The sequence below is a fragment of the Hypanus sabinus genome, chromosome 24 (genome assembly GCF_030144855.1).
Source record: "Hypanus sabinus isolate sHypSab1 chromosome 24, sHypSab1.hap1, whole genome shotgun sequence".
NCBI classification, from domain to species: domain Eukaryota; kingdom Metazoa; phylum Chordata; class Chondrichthyes; order Myliobatiformes; family Dasyatidae; genus Hypanus; species Hypanus sabinus.
In genome coordinates this window covers 13431065-13454939 of record NC_082729.1, presented here as the reverse complement: position 1 = coordinate 13454939, position 23875 = coordinate 13431065, and the positions used below count along the sequence as shown (strand labels likewise).

The 23875-nt window shown below is 44.4% G+C and overlaps 1 protein-coding gene and 1 long non-coding RNA gene across 6 annotated transcripts in view; one reads left to right on the top strand and one right to left on the bottom strand.

Moving 5' to 3' along the window:
• Positions 1-23875, bottom strand: part of LOC132380480 (uncharacterized) — a 64349-nt gene that overhangs the window by 17907 nt on the left and 22567 nt on the right. For 2 of the 5 annotated variants that reach the window (XR_009507789.1, XR_009507785.1), the window contains exon 2: positions 109-195. This is a non-coding gene — a long non-coding RNA (uncharacterized LOC132380480). Of the gene's footprint in view, positions 1-108; positions 196-20722; positions 20801-21091; positions 21353-23875 lie in introns of those variants that run through there. The other 3 variants (XR_009507788.1, XR_009507786.1, XR_009507787.1) reach the window with 3 other exon arrangements.
• LOC132380479 (protein 4.1-like) overlaps positions 20963-23875 on the top strand; it is a 167057-nt gene continuing 164144 nt past the window's right edge. Inside the window, exon 1 of the mRNA XM_059949303.1 lies at positions 20963-21072. The gene's annotated coding sequence lies outside the window, so the exon portion shown is untranslated. The remainder of the gene's footprint in view (positions 21073-23875) is intronic.

Below are 23875 nucleotides of genomic sequence, written 5' to 3'. Positions count from 1 at the left end.
TAAATGGTTTCAGCCCGGACTAGATGGGCCAAAGGGCCTGGCTCTGTCCTGTACTTTTCTATGACTCTAAATATTACAAAGTTTATGTGGGCTCGCTTCTTCTGGTACCTCTGATGTCCACTTGGCTTTCATCTCTTCAAAGCAGGATTTGAATTGATCAACCGTCAAGGAGCAGTAACGCTTCTCAGAAAGAACCTGAAGGAAAAGGAGAATGTTTATGAATGAGCAGTATCTGCCTTGCCAAATAAAAGGCATGAATAATTGAAGAAGCTATGGTAGAGCCAAAATATTCAGCAGACTGTAGTAGCTGTTTGCAGCTTTTAAGACACCTTTTCAGCTCTTTTGCCACTTAGATATTAAGCATGCAAAGACCAAAGCAGAACGATCCAAGGCACTTTTTTAATGTCTTGTGGACAATCATTTTTCCAGCTCCATCGTGGCCACTACCCACCCCAGCATCGAGGACGCCTTTAAAAGACGACGCTTCGTAAAGGCATAAGACCATAAGATATAGGAACAGAAGCAGGCCATTCAGCCCATCAAGTCTGCTCCACCATTCCATCATTAACTGATCCAATTCTTCCAGTCATCCCCACTCCCCTGCCTTCTCCCCATCCCCTTTGATGCCCTGGCTGATCAAGAACCTACCTATCTCTGCCTTAAATGCACCCAATGACTTGGCCTCCACAGCCGCTCGTAGCAACAAATTCCACAGATTTACCGCCCTCTGACTAAAGTAATTTCTCCGCATTTCTGTTCTAAATGGACATCCTTCAATCCTGAAGTTGTGCCCTCTTGTCCTGGACTCCCCTACCATGGGAAATAACTTTGCCATATCTAATCTGTTCAGGCCTTTTAACATTCAGAATGTTTCTATGAGATCCCCCCTCATTCTTCTGACCTCCAGGGAATACAGCCCAAGAGCTGCCTGACGTTCCTCATACGGTAACCCTTTCATTCCTGGAATCATTCTCGTGAATCTTCCCTGAACCCTCTCCAATGTCAGTATATCCTTTCTAAAATAAGGAGCCCAAAACTGCACACAATACTCAGAGTGCGGTCTCACGAGTGCCTTGCAGAGCCTCAGCATCACATCCCTGCTCTTATATTCTATACCTCTAGAAATAAATGCCAACATTTGCCTTCTTCACCACTGACTCAACCTGGAGGTTAACCTTTAGGGTATCCTGCACAAGGACTCCCAAGTCCCTTTGCATCTCTGCATTTTGAATTCACTCCCCATTTAAATAATAGCTTGCCCGTTTATTTCTTCCACCAAAGTGCATGACCATACACTTTCCGACATTGTATTTCATTTGCCATTTCTTTGCCCATTCCCCTAAACTATCTAAGTCTCTCTGCAGGCTCTCTGTTTCCTCAACACTACCCACTCCTCCACCTACCTTTGTATCATCGGCAAATTTAGCCATAAATCCATTAATCCTATAGTCCAAATCATTGACATATATCATAAAAAGCAGCGGTCCCAACACTGACCCCTGTGGAACTCCACTGGTAACTGACAGCTAGCCAGAATAGGATCCCTTTATTTCCACTCTCTGTTTTATGCTGATCAGCTAATGCTCCAACCATGCTAGTAACTCCCCTGTAGTTCCATGGGATCTTATCTTGCTAAGCAGCCTCATGTGCGGCACCTTATCAGGGAACTTCTGAAAATCCAAGTACACCACATCTACTGCATCTCCTTTGTCTCTCCTGCTTGTAATTTCCTCATAAAAATTGCAGTAGGTTAGTCGGGCAGGATATTCCTTTCAGGAAACCATGCTGGCTTTGGCCTATCTTGTGACGTGTCTCCAGGTCCTCCATAATCTCACCCCTAACAATCGATTCCAACAACTTCCCAACCACTGATGTCAGGCTAACAGGTCTATAGTTTCCTTCCTTCTGCCTCCCACCATTCTTAAATAGCGGAGTAACATTTGCAATTTTCCAGTCGTCTGGTACAATGCCAGAATCTATTGATTCTTGAATGCCTCCACAATCTCTCCAGCTACTTCCTTCAGAACCCAAGGGTGTATTCTATCAAGTTCAGGAGATTTATCCACCCTCAGACCATTAAGCTTCCTGAGCACCTTCTCAGTTGTAATTTTCACTGCATATACTTCACTTCCCCGACACTCTTGAATATCTGGTACACTGCAGATGTCTTCCACTGTGAAGACTGATGCAAAATATGCATTCAGTTCCTCTGCCATCTCTGCGTCTCTCATTACAATATCTCCAGCATCATTTTCTATTGGTCCTATATCTACCCTCAACTCTCTTTTACCCTTCATATACTTAAAAAAGCTTTCAGTATCTTCTTTGATGCTAGTCACCAGCTTCCTTTCACCTTTTCCTTCCTACTTCTGATGTTCTCTCCTGTTCCATAGCATATGCTTAAAACCCACATTGAATCAGCTAATGCCATCATTTAAATGCAGTTATGATGACAATGACAATTAATTTCAATGGCAAAATACTGCAAGTAGCAGAAATCCGAATTGAAAAGAGAACGTGTTGTAAATGTTCAGCAGGTTACGACATAATCAACATTGTACTCAGTGTGCATTTCGAATGAGAGCTAGAAAGATTCATCTCGAGTTTTGCCGTTCACGATTTTACGTTTCACTGCCTCTGGTCATTTCTTATGTGGAAAAAAAGCAGACCCTTCAATTTGACCAAAGCAGAGAGTGCAACTGAGGTAACGACCTCTGAGAAAGATTCTGATGCTTTCCCAATACTGAAATACCTACCACCAGGGAGCACGCATTGAAGGCGAGAATTTCAAATGATTTATTTCATTCAGAGAATCAGAATCAGGTTTATTATCATGTGTCATGTTAACTTAGCAGCAATGGTACAATGGAATACATGATTATATACAAAGAAAGTAAACCTGCATGTATAGTAAGTATGTAAATATATACGTAATGGATGTTATCTTATGGATAGGGGAATCAAGGGATATGGGGACAAGGCAGGAACCGGGTATTGATAGTAGATGATCAGCCATGATCTCAGAATGGCAGTGCAGGCTCAAAGGGCCAAATGGTCTACTTCTGCACCTATTGTCTATTGTAAGTATGTATAGTAAATAAATTAAAAGCAGTGCAAAACAGAAATAATATATATATAAAAAGGTGAGTTAATGTTCACGGGTTCAATGTCCATTTGGAAATTGGATGGCAGAGGGGAAGAAGCTGTTCCTGAATCATTGAGTGTGTGCCTTCAGGCTCCTGTACCTCCTCCCAGATGATAGCAATGAGAAGAGGGCATGTCCTGGGTGATGGGGGTCCTTAATAATAGATGCCTACTTGAAGATGTCTTGATACTGTGAAGAGTGATGGGTGCCTGAAATACACTGCTGGGCTGGTACAAGTACAAAAGGGGCGTTGCATGTATAAATATGCCGAGGATGGAAGAAAATGGACTTGTGTGGGCAGAAGGGTTTAGTTTAGTTAGGCATTTAATTGCTAGTTTAGGTTGGCACAACATTGTGGGCCATTGGACACATTCCTGTGCTGTACTGGCCTATGTTCTGTATTAGATGCTGGTGTCACTTAGCTCGTGGGGAAACAATACTGCACGAGGAGCCCGTTGCTAATTTGACCGGGTCTCTGGAGGAGCAGCTCTCTAACAAGCGTGTAAATACAAATCGTGAATCCTCCACAAGTATACACCAAAGCCACATGGGAGCGTAGAGCACCGAACATAGAAGAGTACACCACAGGAGAGGCCCTTCGGCCCTCAATGTTGTGCTGGTCGGCCCAGCTAAGAAGAAAATCAAAAACACCCAAACACTAATCCCTCCTACCTCCACCACGTCCGCATCCCTCCATCTTTCTCACATCCTTGTGCCTGTCTAAACATCTCTTAAGAGTCACTAAAGTATTTGCCTCTACACCACCATACCAGGTAACACATTCTAGGAATCCACCACTCCGAGGGAGAGAAAAAACACACCTCACATCCCTTTGAACCAATCCCCCCTCACCTTCTATGCACGGCCTCTGGTATTAGACGTCTCAACCCTGGGAAAAAGACACTCCTTTTCTACTTCAGGTTCAGATTCAGTTTATTGTCATTTAGAAACCACAAATGCAATGCAGTTAAAAAATGAGACAACGTTCCTCCAGAATGATATCACAAAAGCATATGACAGAACAAGCTGCACCAGAAAATCCACGTAACATTTGGCAATCCCCAACAGAGTCCGGAGAGGCTGCTGTGTATTAATATCGAGCTACCGTCCTTAGCACGTTCCCCAGAAAGGAGCTCCAAAGCCACCAGACAAAACAAGACCAAAAACTAAAGCTACAAGACCTGTACAAAATCACATAGTTACAACAGTACAAACAATAGCATAATTGATTAAAAAACAGACCATGGGCACAGTAAAAATAGTCCAAAGATGTTAAAGGACTCTGAGATTATCTAAGCTCTGTGCCTCTCAGAAACAACCAGTGCACAAGGAGGACAGGCAACCTTTATTTTTATTTATTCATTTTTGGGATGTGGGCGTTGCCAGCTAAGCCAGCATTTATTGCCCATCCCTAGTTTCCCTCGAGAAGGTGGTGATGAGCTGCTTTCTTGAGCCGCTGCACTCCCCGAGGTGTGGGTACACCCACAGTGCTGTTAGGGAGGGAATTCCATTACTTTGACCCAGCAACAATGAAGGAATATGTTTCCAAGTTTCTGTTAAGTTAAGTTTGCTGACGACACCTCACTGATTGGTCTAATCTCAAATAATAATGAGGCAGCCTACAAAGAGGAAGTCATCACCCTGACACAGTGGCGTCAAGAAAACAACCCCTCCCTCAATGTCACAAAAACAAAGGAGCTAGTTATGGACAACCGGAGGAATGGAGACAAGCTAACCCCTATAGTCATCCATGTATCTGGGGTTGAGAGGGTGAACAGCTTTAAGTTCCTCAGCATAAACATCACCGAGGATCTCACGTGGTCTGTGCACACCAGCTGTGTGATGAAAAAGGCACAACAGCGCCTCTTTCACCTCAGATGGTTGAGGAAGTTTGGTATGGGCTTCTCAAATTCTAAGAACTTTCTACAGGGACACAATTGAGAGCATCCTGTCTGGCTGCATCACTGCCTGGTGTGGGAACTATACGTCCCTCAATCGCAGGACCCTGCAGAGACAACCCAGCACACCTGTAGATGCGAACTTCCCACTATTTACAGAAACAGATGTGTAAAAAGGGCCCGAAGGATCATTGGAGACCTGAGTCACCCCAACCACAATCTATTCCAGCTGTTACCATCCAGGAAACGGTACCGCAGCATAAAAGCCAGGACCAATAGGCTCCAGTACAGCTTCTTCCACCAGGCCATCAGATTGATGAACTCATGCTGATGCCTCTGTATTTCTATGTTATATTGACTGTCCTGTTGTACATAATATTTATTATAAATTACTATAATTGCACATTGCACATTTGAACATAAAGATTTTTACTCCTCATGTTATTTGAAGGATGTAAGTAATAAAGTTAATTCAATTCAATTCAAGTCAGGATGGTGAGTGACTTGGAGAGGATTTCCAAGTGGTGGTGTCCCTGGTCTCTGCTGTTCTCGTCCTTCTAGATGGTGGTGGTCGTGGGTCTGGAAGGTGCTGACCTAGGAACTTCGGTGTGTTGTTGCAGTGCATCTTGTAGATAGTACACACTGCTGCAATGGTTCGTCGATGGTGGAGGGACTGGGTGCTTGTGGAAGGGGTACCAGTCAAATGGGCTGCCTTGTACTGGATGGTGTCAAGCTTCTTGAGTGTTGATGGAGCTGCACTCATCCAGGCGAGTGGCGAGTATTCCATTACACTCCTGACCTGAGCCTTGAAGATGGTGGACTGGCTTTGGGGAGTCAGGAGGTGAGTTACGTGCAGCAGAGTTCCGAGCCTTTGACCTGCTCTGGTAGCCACTGTGTATATATGGCTGGGCCGGTTCAGCTTCCTATCAATGGTAACCCCCATGATGTTGGTAGTAGGGGATTCAGAGATGGTGCTGCCACTGAATGTCAAGGGACAATGGTTAGAGCCTCTCTTGTTGGAGATGGTCATTGCTTGGTTCTAATGTTACTTGCCACTTGTCAGCCCAAGTCTGGATATTGTCCAGGTCCTGCTGCATTTGGGTGTGAATTGCTTCACTATCTGAGGGGTCACGAATGGTGCAGAACATTGTGCAGTCATCTGCGAACATCCCACTTCTGACCTTATGACGGACGGAATGAAGCAGCTGAAGATGGTTGGTCCTAGGACACTTCCCTGAGGAACTCCTGCAGTGATGTTCTGAGGCTGAGATGATTGATCTCCAACCACTCCATTCATCTTCCTTTGTGTCAGATATGATTCCAACCAGTGGAGGATTTTCCTTTTAACTCCATCTTAGCTAGGGCACCTGACCATGTTGATTGTCGTGAAAACCCATGTGGTTCACTAATGTCCTTTAAGGGAAGAATCCCGCTGTCCCTACCTGGTCTGGCCTGTATGTGACTCCAGACCCACAGCAATATGGTTGACTCCTAGATGCCTTCTGAAATGGCCTAGCAAGCCATTCGGTTCTATCCAGCCGCTAAAGAAAAAAGAATTCAGCACAGTGAATGTCGAGCCAGTGTATTTTCATTGAGGGGAAAGTCCTACTTGTGCTGCCAGAAGTCAAAACTAATAATGCCAGCATCACTATAGAATGACTATTCTTAGTAAAAACAAATACTACAATCAATGACAAAATTAGTAGCTTAGTTCACACTGTTTTAATGTGGCATATTTAATACCCACTGCTGCTCTTCGTATTTTTATTCGCCAGCTTGAGTAAGATCGTGATCTGTATTCAATAAATAAGTTTGAAGGATCTTGAGGAATCATTTGTATTTTAAGACATTAACCACTTTAAGCAGTTTCATGTTTTTATTTAAACGTTTTCAGTTTTTTTTAAGGAAGATTCAAAACCCCCCTGAACTCATTAACTATGTACTTCTGCAGTGTGCAGATAAGGCAAAATGCTAAAAACCATTTCCTCCCTTTTTTCCCCCCCGAATGTTGGCAGGGGTTCAAGCCCCAGAGCTGTGTTCATTTACGTGGTTCTGGCAAAAGTATAATAGCAGTTTTTTTACCTGATATTTTTAAAGAAACATTTAAATAGGATCCTTAAAGATGGCAGATAATATTTCAAGAAACACAATATTCTGCTTTTATTTGTATGGATTTTGAATGCATGATTGATAAAATAATCTTATCCTTCTTGAATGTGCTGTTACATCACTGATCTTTTATTAATACAACATATTCCTTTATATTGGGTAATGTATTTTATGTTCTTTTCTCTGTGTGTGCTTTGCTGAATTTAATGTCTTTCTGGGCAGTGAATCAGCAGTAACAGATAGACTCCCAGTACAATGACTCAGCTGGTTTGAATATTCGCGAGCAATACGGATTATTCCACTTATTTTATAAAGCAGAGCAGCCCAATGGTTTAAAGTCGTGAATCACTTTAAGAATTTTAGATATATTTGTTTAAAATAAAATAGCTTTCCTTTAACATTAAGTTTTCCCATGTTTATGATGGTACAGTGCCTATTTCTTTAGAATTTCATTTTTGATTACCAAGTGTGTACTGTATTGGTAACATGGGTTTCAATACTAAGTAAGTCAAGCAGTGCAGCTTCCATTTATAGTACCGAAGTTCAAAGTAATTTTTATTATCAAAGTACATATATATATATATATATATCACCAAATACAACCCTGAGATTCATTTTCCTGTGGGTGTACTCAGCAAATCTATATGATAGTAACTATAACAGGGTCATGAAAGAGTGCAGAAGTCAACAAACTGCAAATGCAAATATAACTAAACAGCAAAGATTTTCAAGAACATGAAACAAGAAGATAAAGAGTCCTTAAAGTGAGATCATTGGTACGACAGTGTGTGAAGCTAGTGTTCATGCAACACTGATTTAACACCTGTCCTTAAGACCACACATCGTAGGAGCAGATTTAGGCTATTCTGCCCATCAAGTCTGCTCCACCATTCAATCATGGCTGATTTATTATCCTTCTCAACCCCATTCTCCTGCCTTTCCCCTGTAACCGTTGGCACTCTTACTAATCAAGAACCTATCAACAATCAAGAGAAAATCTGCAGATGCTGAGAAATCCAAGCAACACACACAAAATACTGGAGGAACTCAGCAGGCCAGGCAGCACCTTCGGAGAAGAGTACAGTCGATGTTTTGGGCTGAGACCCTTCATCAGGAGTGGAGAAAAAAGATGGGGATTGAGAGTAAGAAGGCGGAGGAAGAGGAGGAAGAAACACAAGGTGATAGGTGAAACCGGGAGGGAGAGGGGGGAAGTAAAGAGCTGGGAAGTTGATTGGTGAAAGAGATACAGGGCTGGAGAAGGGGGAGTCTGTTAGGAGAGGACAGAAGGCCATGGAAGAATGTAAAGGGGAGGAGCACCTGAGGGAGGTGATGGGCAGGTAAGGAGATGAGGTGAGAGAGGGAAACAGGAATGGGGAATGGTGAAGGGGCAGGAGGGCATTACCAGAAGTTCAAGAAATCGATGTTCATGCCATCAGGTTGGAGGCTACCCAGATGGAATATAAGGTGTTGCTCCTCCAACCTGAGTGTGGCGTCATCGATCCTATCAACCCCCCGCTTTAAATATACCCAAATGAGTTAGCCTACACAGCCATCTTTGGCAATGAATATCACCCTTTGGCTAAAGAACTTCCTCCTCATCTCTGTCCTGAAGAGACATTCTTCTATTTGAGGCTGTGCCCTCTGATCCTAGACTCCCCCACTATAGGAAACATCCTCTCCACTTCCACTCTATCTGTGTCCTCTGGTCCTAGACTCCCCCACTATAGGAAACATCCTCTCCACTTCCACTCTATCTGTGTCCTCTGGTCCTAGACTCCCACACTACAGGAAACATCCTCTCCACTTCCACTCTATCTAGGCTTTCCAACATTCAAAAGGTTTCAATAAGATTCTCCCCTCATTCTTCTAAACTCCAGTGAATAAGACCAAGAGCCATCAAATGTTCCTCGTACATTAATCCTTTCGATGTCAGGATCATTTTCATGAACCTCCTTTGGACCCTTTCCAACGCCAGCTCATCTTTCCTTTGATAAGGGACCCAAAACTGCTCACAGTACTTCAATGACTAATGCCTTATAAAGCCTCAGCATGTGAAACTGAGTCATACTGCTCTAATGCACTGTGTTATGCAAACGTACACTCAGTTGACACTTTCCTGTACCTAATAAAGTGGCCACCGAGTGTATGTTCGTGATCTCCCGCTGCTGCAGTCCATTCACTTCAAGGTTTGACATGTTGTACACTCAGAGATGCTCTTCTGCACACCACTGTTGTAACGTGAGGTTACTTGAGTTACTGTCGCCTTCCTATCAGCTTGAACCAGTCTGGCCATTCTCCTCTGACCTCTCTCGTTAACAAGGCATTTTCGCCCACAGAACTGACACTCACTGGACGAGAATGGTGTTTCTCGCACCATTCTCCGTAAACTCTAGAGCAGGGGTTCCCACACTGGGGCCACAGAACCCTTGGTTAATTGTAAGGGTCCATGGCATAAAAACGGGTTGGGAATCCCTGCTCTGGAGACTCCAGTGTGTGAAAATCCTAGCGATCAATAGTTTCCGAGATACTCAGTTATTCCATAGTCATTTAAGTCAAATTTCTTCACAAACAAGAGAAAATCTGCAGAATGCTGGAAATCAAAGCAACATCCACAAAATGCTGGAGGGACTGAGCAGGCCAGGCAGCGTCGATGGAACAGAGTATTGTCAACAGTTTGGGATCTTAACTTCACCGCTCCCCTTCTCCTGGGTTTCATCTCTCACCTACCACCTTGCACTTCTTCCCCCCCTACCCCCACCTTCTTACTCTGACTCCTCATTTTTATTTCTCCACTCCTGACGAAGGGTCTCGGCCTGAAACGTTGACTGTACTCTTTTCCATAGGTGCTGCCTGGCCTGCTGAGTTCCTCCAGCATTTTGTTGCAAATTTCTTCCCCTTTCTGATGCTTGGGAAGAACAAGAATTGGACCCTAACCCTAACCTGCATGCTTTTGTGAATTGAGTCCCTGCCACATGATTGGTGGGTTATTAGTGAGCAGATGTACAGGTGTAACTAACAAAGCGGCCTCTGAGCATATAAATGTGACAATTGTCCATCGCACCCCTGGATGAAGGTAATTCTAACGCACTTAAAACTGCAGGCATACTCACGCTCAAAGGCAAAGTTGCTACTTGACAAGTACAGCATTAAGACCACAAGACACAGGAGCAGAATTGGGCCATTCAGCCCATCTAGTCTACTCTGCAATTCCATCATGGATGATCCCGGATCCCACTCAACCCCAGTTCATGTACTACCCCCGCCTTCTGAGTGACTGATCTCAGTTAGTGTTTTCTAAATAATGTCTGGCAGTCATATGCCTAGTCTTTGTCAACAACATGACTTGTTGAAATAATTACTTTCAGCAACTAGGTGCAGAATAATAGTTTGGCATGGATTATTTGGGCCAGAAGGCCTGTCTCGGGGCTGTAGTGCTCTAAAACTCTGTAACTTTTAAACACCGAAAAATCTTGTATTCTCAGTCACATGGAAAAGCAAATTCAAAGGAACACCACAAGCCCGTTGAGTTCCTCCTTCATTTTGTGTGTGTTTTGTACTTCCTAAACAGTCGTTCCAGGTGAGACAGCACTTCACCTATTATAGGGTCACCTATTGTATCCGAGGCGGCTGATGTGGCCTCAGCTACGCTGGTGAAACCCTTCGTAAATTGGGGGGCCCACTTTGTCAAGAACCTGCACTCCACCCGCCACAGGGGTGGCGAGACATTTTAATTCCCATTCCCATTCCCGTTCCGAAGTGTCGACCCGGGCCCTCCTCTTGTGCCAAGATGAGGCCTACCTCAGGGTGGAGGAGCAGCATCTTGTATTCTGCCTGGGTGGCCTCCAACTTGATGGCATGAATATCGATTTCTCCTTCTGGGGAAAAAAATCTTCCCCTCCCCCCTTTCTCTATTCCCCACTCTGACCTTTCACCTCTTCTCACCTGCCTGTCACTTCCCCATGGATCCCCTCCCTCTCCCCTTTCTCCCATGGTCCACTCTCCTCTCCTACCAGATTCCTTCCTCTCCAGCCCTTCACCTATCACCTTCCAGCTAGCCTCCTTCCCCTCCCCCCACCTTTTTATTCTGATATCTTCCTCCTTCTTTCTCAGTCTTGATGAAGGGTCTCGGCCCGAAACATTGACCGTTTATTCACTGCCAAAGATGCTGCCTGGCCTGCCGAGTTCCTCCAGCGTTTTGTTTGTGTCGTTGAGTGGATCGCAGCTTCTTGCAATTGATCTGGGTGAGCTGGCTAGCAACAGCAACTTCACAATCAGGTTTCATATCACCGGCACATGTCGCAAAATTTGTTAACTGCGGCAGCAGTACAATGCAATACAAAATAATAGACAGAAATAAACTGAATTACAGTAAGTACATACGGTAAATAAGTAGTGCAGAAACAGAAATAAACAAGTAGTGAGGTAGAGTTTATGGGTTCAATGTCTATTTAGAAATCAGATGGCAGGGGGGAAGAAGCTGTTCCTGCATCATTGAGTGTGAGCCTTCAGTCTCCTGTACCTCCTCCCTGATGGTAGCAATGAGAAAAGGCCGTGCCCTGGGTGTCGGAGGTCCTTAATGATGGATGTCACCTTTCTGCGCTCCTTGAAGATGTTCTGGATACTACAGAGGCTGGTGCCCATGGTGGAGCTGATTAAGACTCTCCACAGCTAACTTCAATCCTGTGCAGTGCCCCCCCGCCCCCCCCACCATCCCCATTCCAGACTGCCGTGTTGAATAGAGCGGAGTGGCGTGTCCAGGGAAATCTGGAGACCCTACACCCTTTGACCAGATGCAAGGTTCGGAGCCTGAGCTGATCTCTGCAGGTTTCAGCCAGAGCGGGGCCTCGACGCTTCTCGGCAATCTTGGGTATGACTCGTCGGGGCTAGCTAAAGTGTGTGGGGGGGGGGGGTCTTGGTTCTCTCTAAACAAAAACCTACAGGCTTTTGGACATTGAAATGGGTGGGGTCAGGAAAGGGGGTGCTGAAGATTGCGAAGTCAGGGACTGGCGGGCAAGATCTAACCATCGCTTCCCTTGAGGTCACTGGCAGTATCTTTAATGCCAGTTGTGTAAGATCTTGTTCTGCAAGACAGCAAACATAATCTGTTATTTGCATATTGCATGCTTGGATAGTGTCAGCGCCTGAGGGGACAGAGAGTATTAGATAGAAGAAATGGATTGAATTTATTGATGCAGTTTGATGGATTTGCTGATGTGTTTACTCACTTTAACTACACTTTTCTACCATCCTATCCCAGTCACATTGGCTTCACTCCTCGGCTAGACTTTCTTAGCCTCCTCCTCACAAAATGTCGCTTGGATAGGCTTTTTTTTTCTCTGCTCCTCGGCACCCCTGACAAAAGCATCTAGAAGCCAGTCTGATAATTGTCAGGAAACAGACTGTCAGCCCTATTCTGCCAAGGTTTCTGATTTTCAAAGGGTGTTGGAGGCCATGGGCAGATTTGGAGAACGTGTCTCACGATGGGTACGTGGAGCTTGGAAAAATAGAGGGCTATGCAGTAGGGAAATTCTAGGCGGTTTCCAGAGTAGGTTACATGGTTGGCACAACTTTATGGGCCGAAGGGCCTGTAATGTGCTGTAGATGTCTAGGTTCTATGCTCTGAAGACATCATCAGTGATGTGACCTGGGTTCATCGGGCGTTTCGAGACTTTCTACGTCAGACACCCTCACCCAGGCGACCCAGCCGTTGCTGGTCAAGCCCCAACTTGTGTCCAGGTAGTCCCCATGGACTTGTTCTCTTCATCCAGAGCCACCTTGTGGCTTTGTCTACTGCCTCAGCCACGTTGCCGATGGCTCTCTGCCTCCTCGTACCAGCGATGCCCAGTCCGCCGAGGGCTCGGTGAAGAGGCCGCCCAGCGAAGCCCCAGCGGCCCAGCTGATCAGGCAGGCACTTTGCCTCCGCCAGTCGCTGGCCAGTTCCTCGTATCTGGCAGGCTTCCTCTCACAGGCCTCCTCCAGCTCCAGCAGGATGATGCATTTCGCTGCCTCAGAGACCAGGAGGATGTCTGGTCTGAAGGTGGTCTTGACGATGTGCTGTGGGAACTTTAGTTATGTCACCAGGTCAGTCTTGAGCTGCCAGTCGCGAGCGGGAGCCAAGTTCCCTGTGGGTGGCTTTACTCTTGCTTCTGGTTTTAAGAAACCATCAGCAACTACCAATCATGTAATTAACACCCAACATGAGAACTTCCATGTCTGTGTCAGTATCACATATAACATGGGGAGTCTTAAATTTTCGGTACAGTTTTCCTTGGACAAGCTATCACAGCTTCTTCACACAAGCACAAGTTTCCCAGCACAATCCCAAGTTCTCACTCTTTTCCCTTGACAATATAATACGTTCTTTCCCATTTAGAAAACAAAATCCAAATAAACCTAACAATTTTCACAGAACCAACATACTGTACATCAGCCACTAGCTTGAACTTGGTCTCTATATAAATCCTAGCTACTCCTTGATCACCACCTTGAACTTGGCCCCTATATCAGAATCAGGTTTAATATCACCGGTGTATGTTGTGAAATTTATTAACTTTGTGGCAGCAGTACAATGCAATGTAGAAAGTTTAGAAACATATATAATATTAAAAAACTATGAATCACAGTAAGTATATATATGTATATCAAATTGTTAAATAAGTAGTGTAAAATCAGAAATATAAAACTAGTGAGACAGTGTTCATGGGTTCAATGGTCATTCGGAAATCAGATGAATCGTTCAGGCTCCTGTACCTCCTTCCTGATGGTAGCAATGAGAAGAGGGCATGTCCTGGGTGATGGGGGTCCTTAATGATGGACGCTGCCTTTCTGAGGCACTGCTCCTTGAAGATGTCCTGGATACTACAGAGGCCAGTGCCCATGATGGAGCTGACTAAGTTTACAACTCTCTTCAGCTTATTTCGACCCTGTGTGGTAGCCCTGCTCCCCCAGACCAGACGGTGATGCAGCCAGTTAGAACGCTCTCCAGGTTACATCTGTAGAAACTTTCGAGTGTTTTTGGTGACGTGCCAAACCTCCTCAAACTCCTAATGAAGTATAGCCGCTGTCTTGCCCAAGCTATTCCATTATCACCACCTTGAACTCAGTCTTCATACAAACCCCAAGTTATATCCTCTGTTCCTCGTGTTACAAATGCAATGGAAATTTGATTTAGGTGGTAGGTGATAGAAATTGCCTGGACATTCTCAGATCCTCTCTTCACTAATGTTCAACTCAATCTTATGCTAACAAAACAAATTGTATTTACTTTTGGATTTTTTCTTCTTAGGCAGTCCCCTCCAAATCGTGATATAAAAGTGAGCTTTACGTCAAAAATGAACTAAAATAGAAAATCAGAGCTGCTGATAATTCCTTTCTACTCTTTACTCATTGAACCACTGATTGTGTGAGGCTTCCTCTAATGTAGAAATAAAGTCACACGTGACGGTTGTGTGTCTTGCCAAGGATATCCACCGCCAGAGCATTTTGATGACGTGCATGCAAATGTGATGCTCTGTAAGGTTTCGCTGCTAATGTAATGGTTTCTCTGTAGCAGCAGTGTTTGGGTTATGACTGGAGATAACAGGGCTTTGGAATGTGCACCGCCCAATGAGCCGCGCGTTGTTTCTTTCTCGTGTGTCTGAGAGACGGTATTCGCAGTCTTTTGTCGGCCAGAGATGAGGAGAGAAGACGCAGGTGGGGAGAGTTGGTAGACCGCAGGACGGAGTGGACTTGGACCGAGGGTCCATGTGTGTTGACGACGCTCAGAGGAGGTCGATGGGGAACGAACGGACGGGAGAATCGTGAGCTCCAACGTGCATATTAGACGGTTTCATTAAAATGGGCCCTTTTCCTTTTTATTTTCTTTACTAACCCTATAGTCAGATTAAGAATTATAAAGCTCAGTTGTTTAATTGCATATGGTGTACTCTCTGATATTTTGCAGTACGGATTTGTAACCGGGCAACACATCGTGCAGCATCCACACAAACGAGATTTCTTAGTTCGGCTGGGCCGGAGGTTGTCTTCTCCTATGCCAGCCGAACCCGAGGGTTACACAAAGCTGCAGGATCATATTTCCCCCAGCTTGTACATGCTATAAATTATTGGTAGGGACTTATTACCATATCAGTCCTTTACATCAAAAATTAAAATGAATTAATTTCAATGTCAAGGCATTAAATTATAAAATATTTCCAAATATTCTTCATTCTCCACCCAGGACCTGCCTTGTTCTCATTGCTACCATCAGGAAGGAGGTACAGAAGCCTGAACGATTCAGGAACAGCTTCTTCCCCTCTGCCATCTGATTTCTGGATGGACATTGAACCCATGAACACTACCTCACGACTTTTTTATTTCTACATTTGCACTGCTTATCAAATGTAACAATTTAATATATAATTACTGTAATTCATGTTTTTTTCTCTATTATTATGTATTGCATTGTACTGCTGCTGCAAAGTTAGCAAACTTTACGAATATGCCGGTGATATTAAACCTGATTCTGATTGTGCTTCACAAAGTCCACACCGTGAAACATGCTATAAACTGGGAGTTCCCAGCCTTTTTTTATGCCATGGATTCCTGATTAACTGACCCCAGCTCGAGACCCCCTGCTATAAAACAATGGCAGGGTGCTCAAAATATAATGCAAACACCACCAATCACTGCCTCTCAAAGTCCAACCCCACGTCCCCGTCGCGAGAGGAGTAAACAGGTAAGGCCGGCCAGCAGGGCTCTGGTATAGGCCAATCCCCTGTACAGTAGACACAATGGATTACAGAAACATTGATCAACTCCAACCAGACCATCGACAGCGGGCAATGAAGACCAGCACAGTCATCAGTGGCCTGAGCTCCACTGGGAGCCAAGGGCCCAAGATGAAGAAGGCCACAAACGACTAGGTGGATGTCACATGCTCTTCATCTGTGGAGTTACTTTCAATAAAATTATATTAACTCTTGATAGATTCTTAATTAGTAAGGATGTCAAAGGTTATGGGAAGAAGGTAGAAGAATGGGGCTGAGTGAAATAATAAATCAGCCATGGTGGGATGGCAGAGCAGACTCAATGGGCTGAATGGCCTAATTCTGCTCCTATGTCTTATGGTCTTCTTGTCATATGGTCTATTCTGTGCCTGTCTATGTCTCTGTCTAAATACCTCTTAAATATTGGGGGGGGGGGGGGGGTGAGAGGAAAGAGGCTATCTGAAAGTATAAAATTGTGTTGATTGAAGAAAAAATCTAAAATCCTCATGTTACAAATACGATGAAAAGTTGATTTAGGTGGTAGATGATACAAATTGCCTGGATATTCTCAGATCATCTCTGCATTGATGGTTCAAGTCATTTTCATACCAACAGAACAACCGTATTTATTATTGGACCAGAAAGCCAACATTTCCATCATCCAAATCATTGACATTCAAAGTGAAAAGAAGTGATCCCAATACCAACCCCTATGGAACACCATTGGCCATAACAGCCAACCAGAAAAGGCCCCCTTTATCCCCACTCTTTGCCTCCTGCCAGTCAGCCAATCTTCTATCCATGCCAGAATCTTTCCTGTAATACCATGGCTTCTCATATTGTTGAGCAGTCTTATGTGTGGCAGCTTGTCAAAGCCCTTTTTTAAAATCCAAATAAACAACATCCACTTTGTCTAACCTGCTTGTTATTTCCTCAAAAAATGCCAATGGATTTGTCAAGCAAGATCTGTCCTGAAGGAAACCATGCTGATTTTGGCCTACTCAGAAAGCTCATCCTTAATAATGGATTCCAAATTTACTGGAAGAATATGCAAACAACTTTAGTGCCTTCTCAACATCTCCAACACAGAAGCCCAAGTGATGCTCAATTGACCATGTTAAGCAAGCCACAATGTTTGTATGACACCACCTTCCCAAAACAGACAATCTATTCTGATTTGAACATCAATTTCTCAAACTTCTGGTATTTCGGTAATCCACCTACTCCCTCCTCTTTCCTTCACCATTCCCCATTCCCATTTTCCTCTCTCACCTTATCTCTTTACCTGTCCATCTGATTCTCCTCCCCCTTCCCTTTCTTCCATAGCCTTCAGTCCTCTCCTTCCAGTGGGGGATGAGGGTTTGATTTCAATATTTAAGAGAAATTAATATGGATATGGAGGTCTGTGGTCTGGTTACAGGTCAATAGGACATGGCAATTAATAGTTTGGCACAGGCAAGGTGGGCTAAAAGGCCTGTTTCTGTGCTAAATTGTTATTATGACTCAGAAACTTTGAAGACCAGGGATTGCCTGCCACAGAAAACCACGAGGGTCCATGGAAGACTCTCCTCAAAGTTAGCTGCCCAAAGAAATATGTCTCCATATTTCATTGGTCCATGATGGCATGACATTTCTCAGTGAAAGTCGGCGTCAAACAAAGCCAAAATATTGTCCCAACACCTTTCTCAAACTTTGTTGTCACATCTCTACTCCAATTAAGCTCTTGCAGGATTACAGATAATCTTTAGAATTAATGGGAATTTATTCAACTACACTCCAGAGCCACAGAAATCACGATGGTCAAGCTGCACTTGGCAGACAATAATTGTGCTTGTGCATGCTCAGAAGCCAAGCTCCAAGCCATTGCCAAAGTTTCACCAAAGCAGATGAGAGGGTACTCTAACAACTTACCAGTATGTTCGGATACGGCCCAAGTGCGGAGCGAGAGGCAGTGAAGCGGGTCGATAGTTCGCAGACTTTAATGTGGACAGAGTTAGAGGGAAAAGAAAACAATAAACGCTGGGCCAAACAGGGCCGTTAACTAAAACTCTCAAATGGAAAACAAAGCCTACACTGTGGCTGGAAGGAATAACTAAACATAAAACGAGTATCGTTAGTCTTCAGAGTCAATTGACTTGAATTTCTCAGGCAAGGCCGACTGCAAGCGGGCAGCAAATTGTTGCTGTGCTTTGTTCAAGTCTCGACAAGCTCTCCGATGAGAAGAATGGAGTTAAATACAGTCACAATGAAATAACAGGTGCATATTCATGAACACAATTGCCGTACCTGCCGCGTGGCCGAATTCGTGGCTGTGACACAACTTGCTCCGAATTTCCCTCCAATAATAAAGGTTCATAGCAAGAGCCTGATAAACGTGGACTACTTCCCATATTTTGGAAGACACCGCTTGGAAAAGGCAGATATTGATAATGAAAGTCATCAGCATTTTCGATGTACCAGCTTTTGGAAGATTAACGATAAAGGCAATATTGGATCAGGCGCGGGGAGAGAAAGTAACATTATCACCAGCTGAAAATGATAAAATGCAGTTGCTGGAGTGGAAACAGAGAACTCGGGAAGTAAACACAAAGTACATGGCAGATACTGGGGTCAAATCAACACGTACAAACACGCTGGAGGAACTCAGCAGGTCAGGCAGCATCCATGAAAACGAACAGTCGACATTTCAGGCTGAGACTCTTCATCAGGACTGAAGAGGGAAGGGGCAGGGGTCCTATAAAGAAGGTGGGTGAGGGTGGAAGGTGCCAGGTGAAAAACTAATCAGAGGAAAGATCAAGGGGTGGGGGAGGGGAAGCAGGGAGGGGATAGGAAGGAGAGGTGAAGAAGGGGAAAGCACAATGGGCAGTAGAAGAAGACAGAATCATGAGAGAGGTGATAGGCAGCTGGAGGAGGAGGCAGAGTGAAGGTGAGATGGGGGAAGGGAGGGGGAGGGAATTACCGGAAGTTGGAGAATTCGATGTTCATGCCAAGGGGCTGGAGACTACCCAGATGGTAGATGAGGTGTTGCTCCTCCAACCTGAGTTTGGCCTCATCATGGCAGAAGAGGAGGCCATGTATGGACATAACCAAATGGGAATGTGAAGCAGAGTTGAAGTGAGTGGCAACCGGGAGATCCTGTCTGTTGCGGCGGACGGAGCGGAGGTGCTCGACAAAGCGGTCCCCCAATCTGCGTTGGGAAGTACTCAGTGGGCCATGTTGAGTACTCAATAGGTCAAGAAGATTGATAACCTCATCAGGAAGGCTGGTTCTGTTCTGGGGGTGGAAGTGGATCTCCCAGTGGTTGTGTCTGACAGGAGGATGCTGCAGGAGTTACAGAGAATTATAGACAATCCCTCTCACCCCCTCCATGACATCCTGGACAAACAGAGGAGCACATTTAGTAACAGACTGATTCCACTGAGGTGCACCAAGGTCCTTCCTCCCTGTGGCTTTAAGACCCTACAACTCCTGCTTAAGTATACAAGTATATGGTCTCATTGCACATCTATGTTTTGCACTATTACTTTTTAATGCACATTTTGTATTTTGTACCTCAAGACTTACATTTTGTTTTTTAAAGTATACATTTATGACTCAATAACCTTGCAACCATAATTTCCCTCGGGATAAAAAGTTTTATCTTGTCTTATGTTCGAAGGCCTTGTTTTCTCTTTCTATATTTGCTACTTTCAACATTTTCTGCTTTTACTAACATGGTAACTGCACCTAAGCAGGCCGCTTCTTCACACATAGCACTGAAGTATTTCTAAATGAAACAATGGAATCATGTAAATCGCAATGACATGGAGAGGGCTCACCTGGAGTATTGTCAGTAGTCCTGGGCTCCTTGTCTAAGAAAGGGTGTGCTAATATTGGAGAGGCTTCAAAGGGGGTTCACAAAATTGACTCTGGGTTCGAAAGGCTTGTCATATGAGGAGCATTTGATGGCTCTGGGTTTCCACTCAGTGGAATTCAGAAGAACGAGGAAGGACCTCATTGAATCTTAACAAATTTGAAGGGCCTTGATAGAGTGGATGTGCAGTGTATGTTTCCTATGGTGGGAGAGTTGAAGATTAGCGGACACAGCCTCAAAATAGAGGGGCGTCCATTTAGAATGGAGATAAGGTGGAATTATTATAGCCAGAGGGTGGTGAATGTGTGTAATCCATTGCTACAGGTGGCCGTGGAGGCCAAGTGATTGGGTACATTTAAGGCAGAGGTTGATGGTTTCTTGATTAGTCAGGGCATGAACGGATACGGGGAGAAATCAGGAGATTGGGGCAGAGAGGGAAAATGGATCAGCCATGATGAAATGTTGGAGCAGACTCGATGGGCCGAAGGGCCTAATTTTGGTCTTATCTTCTATTATGCATTTTAAGTTATTTTAACTTCGTGAAGGTGAAATGGGGAACAGTGGTTCATTAATAAATTACAGAACAATTACACTAATATTCAAAAAGGTATTTGGGCTTAAAGCACCTAAACTTAGTAAAGCTTGAAGACTCTGGGATGATGTCATAAACCACAAGACCGAGTCTGTTCAGTTTTCAATGTCATCTCAACCCTCGGGCATTTTATTGCTTTGGAGAACATTACAACCTGTGCTAGCAGTTACGAGCTGCGTGGCTACGTTTTGAGGGGACGCTGATGTTGCAAGTGGCATGCCCCAAAAACACTGAACGTTATTTCGTGCTGAGATCCTCCAGCATTTTGTGTGTGTGTGTGTGTGTTTTGCTCTGGATTTCCAGCATCTGCGGAATCTCTTCTGTTACTGGAAGTTATCCACTGCTCAAGGTCTAACGTTAAACTACATTGCAACGTACCGTTTCGAAATGCACATAAGAGATTTGATCCGCTCCAAAATAAATAATTGCGCGCAATACAAGTCTCCTTGCTGTCACTCAACGTAACTTCTGTGATAGACCCGCGGAGGGGGGGGGCGGGATCTCCAGGGAAGGGCGTAACCTTTGTTTTGAGTGTTGTTCGAGCTAACCAATGGACACCGGGAAGCTGCACGCCAATCGGCGGCGGTCGGGGAGAGCTACCAATCAGAAGCGGAGGGAGGCGGGGACCATTCCGTCAGCGGGGTTGGTTGCGAAGAGGCTCCTCGGGCCGGGAGAGCACCAGCGGGGCTGGGAAAAAAATAAATCAACGGAGCATCGGGCGACTTGAGGTAAGGCTCTCCCTTGTACCTCACGATCCCCGGGAAGCACTTGGCAGCGCTGTCATGGCCAGCCGGCGGCGGTATTCCCGGTTTGAAGTGCGTAACCATAGTGCCGGCGCCGGTTGCCAGGGCTTGTTTTCAACGCTTACCTGCAACGGCCCAGGTAAAGGGGAGGGGGGTGCCAAGGCAGTGCAATGAGTTTCCTCCCGTGGCAGCGAATTTTCCAGCCTCCGACTTTTAATGGGTCCTTTAGGGGATGGTGCGTGATGGAGAAGGGCTGAGGGAGACATTCGGCAGCGGCACTGCGGAATTTACACCTCGGTCACTCCCCTGGGCAAACGCACAAGTCAGGGCGGGCAACGATAGGCACCGTGCCAGCTTCCTGCCCACCACCTGAAATCCCACTTTTTCTATTTTCTGCTCCATTTTTAAAAAACTTTTTCTTTTTTTTTAAAAAAAAGCGGGGGACCGCTGCAGAATCTGGAAGGACGGCGAACTCCAAGAGATTCTGCAGATGCCCGAGCAAACGCGCATAAAATGCTGGAGGAGCTCGGCAGGACGGGCAGCAGCATCTGCGAAGAGGGGATATGCAGGAGATGCTTCGGGCCGAGATCTTCAACAGGACTGTATATAGGAAGGGAGGAGAAGAAAGTGGGGGAGGGATGAAGGTGATAGGTGAAACCAGGTGAAGAGGAAAGTGGCTGAAGTAAGGGGCGAACTGACATCGAACATTCTGTTTCTGAACATAAATGGACTAATTGCTCGGCTTAAAAACATATTACTGCAGTGGTGACATAATTGCCTCAATTTGTTGTAGAAAGGTGCTTGAATTCCCAGAATAAATCCACTAACAGTATCTTTAAACTGATCTATAAATCCATTTTTTTCCCAAAATCACTTGCTTCGCTTAATGTCTCATAATTTAAAATACATTCTGATTATTTGTTCATGAATGTTTTGGGTATCTTTTCAGGGAGCGTCCATTTAAGTTACGATAGAAACTTTTTGCTCACAGAAAGAGCGCTGGAAGTTTTCTGTCAGAAGTATTGCGGTCAGTTTAACAGAGTCCTAGCACACTAGTGTCTGTCGCTTATAGATAACTGGCAATACTGATTATTATTCCGTGTCTTAACTCCTAACTCTGGCTCTATATTGGCTGGAATTCAGAAGAATGATGAAAGCCCTTGATAGAGAGCGCGCGGAGAGGATGTTTCCTATGGGGGGAAGAGTCTACGACCCGAGAACACAGCCTTAGAATAGATGGGCGTCCTTTTAGAACTGAGATGAGGAGGAATCTTTAGTCAGTGAGTGGTGAATCTGGAATTCGTTGCCATAGGCGGCTGTGGAGGCCAAGTTGATGGGTATATTTAAGGAAGAGGTTGATAGATTCTTGATTGGTCAAAGCATGAAGGGATACAGAGAGAAGGCAGGAAATTGGGGCTGAGAGGGAAATATATCAGCCATGATGAAATGGTGCAGACTCGATGGGCTAAATGGCCTAAATGTGCTCCTATATCTTGTGGTCTTAATAAGTTCGGTACTTGAGTGGCAAGAGTTTCGGGTTCAGCTTTGAAGCATATTTTGCTTCATAAAAATAATACCTGCAATAACTATTTTGAGGATTAATTGACGAAATTAATTATATTTGGATCTTGCGTAAAAAGAGGTTTTAAGGTATTCTGTATATTTTCTCAACAAATGACCTAATAACTTGGTTACAATCACAACATTCATAAGTAACACCACAAGAGGCATAAATCAATTTGTTCTCCCTCTCCAAGTACTAAGAAAAAACAATTTACTGGTCACATTCTCTGGACAAAAAAATGCATTCTTTACAGAGTCTATTTAAGATGACCACTCTTCCAGTGAAATTTTTAATATATATTCAAATTTTGAGGAAAAGAGCCTTTCAAGATTCCCTCTATGCTAGTATTCTTGACATTCTTTTAAAGCTTTTTTTTTACTAAAGTAGCCGGTGATGCTTGTACCCGGTGTAACGTAAAAAGATTCTTAAATAGAACATGGATGAGTACAGCACAGGAACAGGCCATTCAGCCCACAATGTTGTGCTGAACCAACTAAAAGGCAAATCAAAAATACCCAAACACTACCTTCTACCTTCACTGTGTACATATCCCACCATCTTCCTTACATCCATGTGCCTATCTATATGTCTCTTAAAAGCCTCCAATGTATTTGCCTCTACCACTATAGCAGGCAGCACATTCCAGGCATCCACCACTCTCTGAGTAAAAAAAATCCATCACATCCCTTTTGAACCTACCCTCCCTCACCTTCAATGTATGCCCCCCGGTATGAGACATTTCTACCCTGGGAGACAGATACTCTCTGTCTAGTCTATCTATGCCTCTCATAATCTTGTAAGCCACTATCAGATCTCCCCACAGCTCCTGGCACTCTAGAGAAAACAACCCAAATTAATTCAACTTCTTGTGATAGCACATGCTCTCCAAACCAGGCAGCATTTGGTAAACCTCTTTTTCACTCTCTCCAAAACCTCAACATCCTTCCTACTGTGGGGCGACCAGAACTGTACGCAATACTCTAGATGTGGTCTAACCAGAGTTTTATAAAGTTGCAACATAACCTCCTGACTTTTGAACTCAATGCCTCAACAAATAGAAGCAGGCAATCCATAAGCCTTCTTAACCACCTTTGTAGATATGTTCCTTGTTTTAGAAAAGGCAAACTTAAGTTCTAAAAGCTTCTGTTTAATTATGAAATAATTAAAAATGCATGTTTAGTCCTATTTGAACAGGTTTCCTTGTTTCCATTTAACAGAGAACAT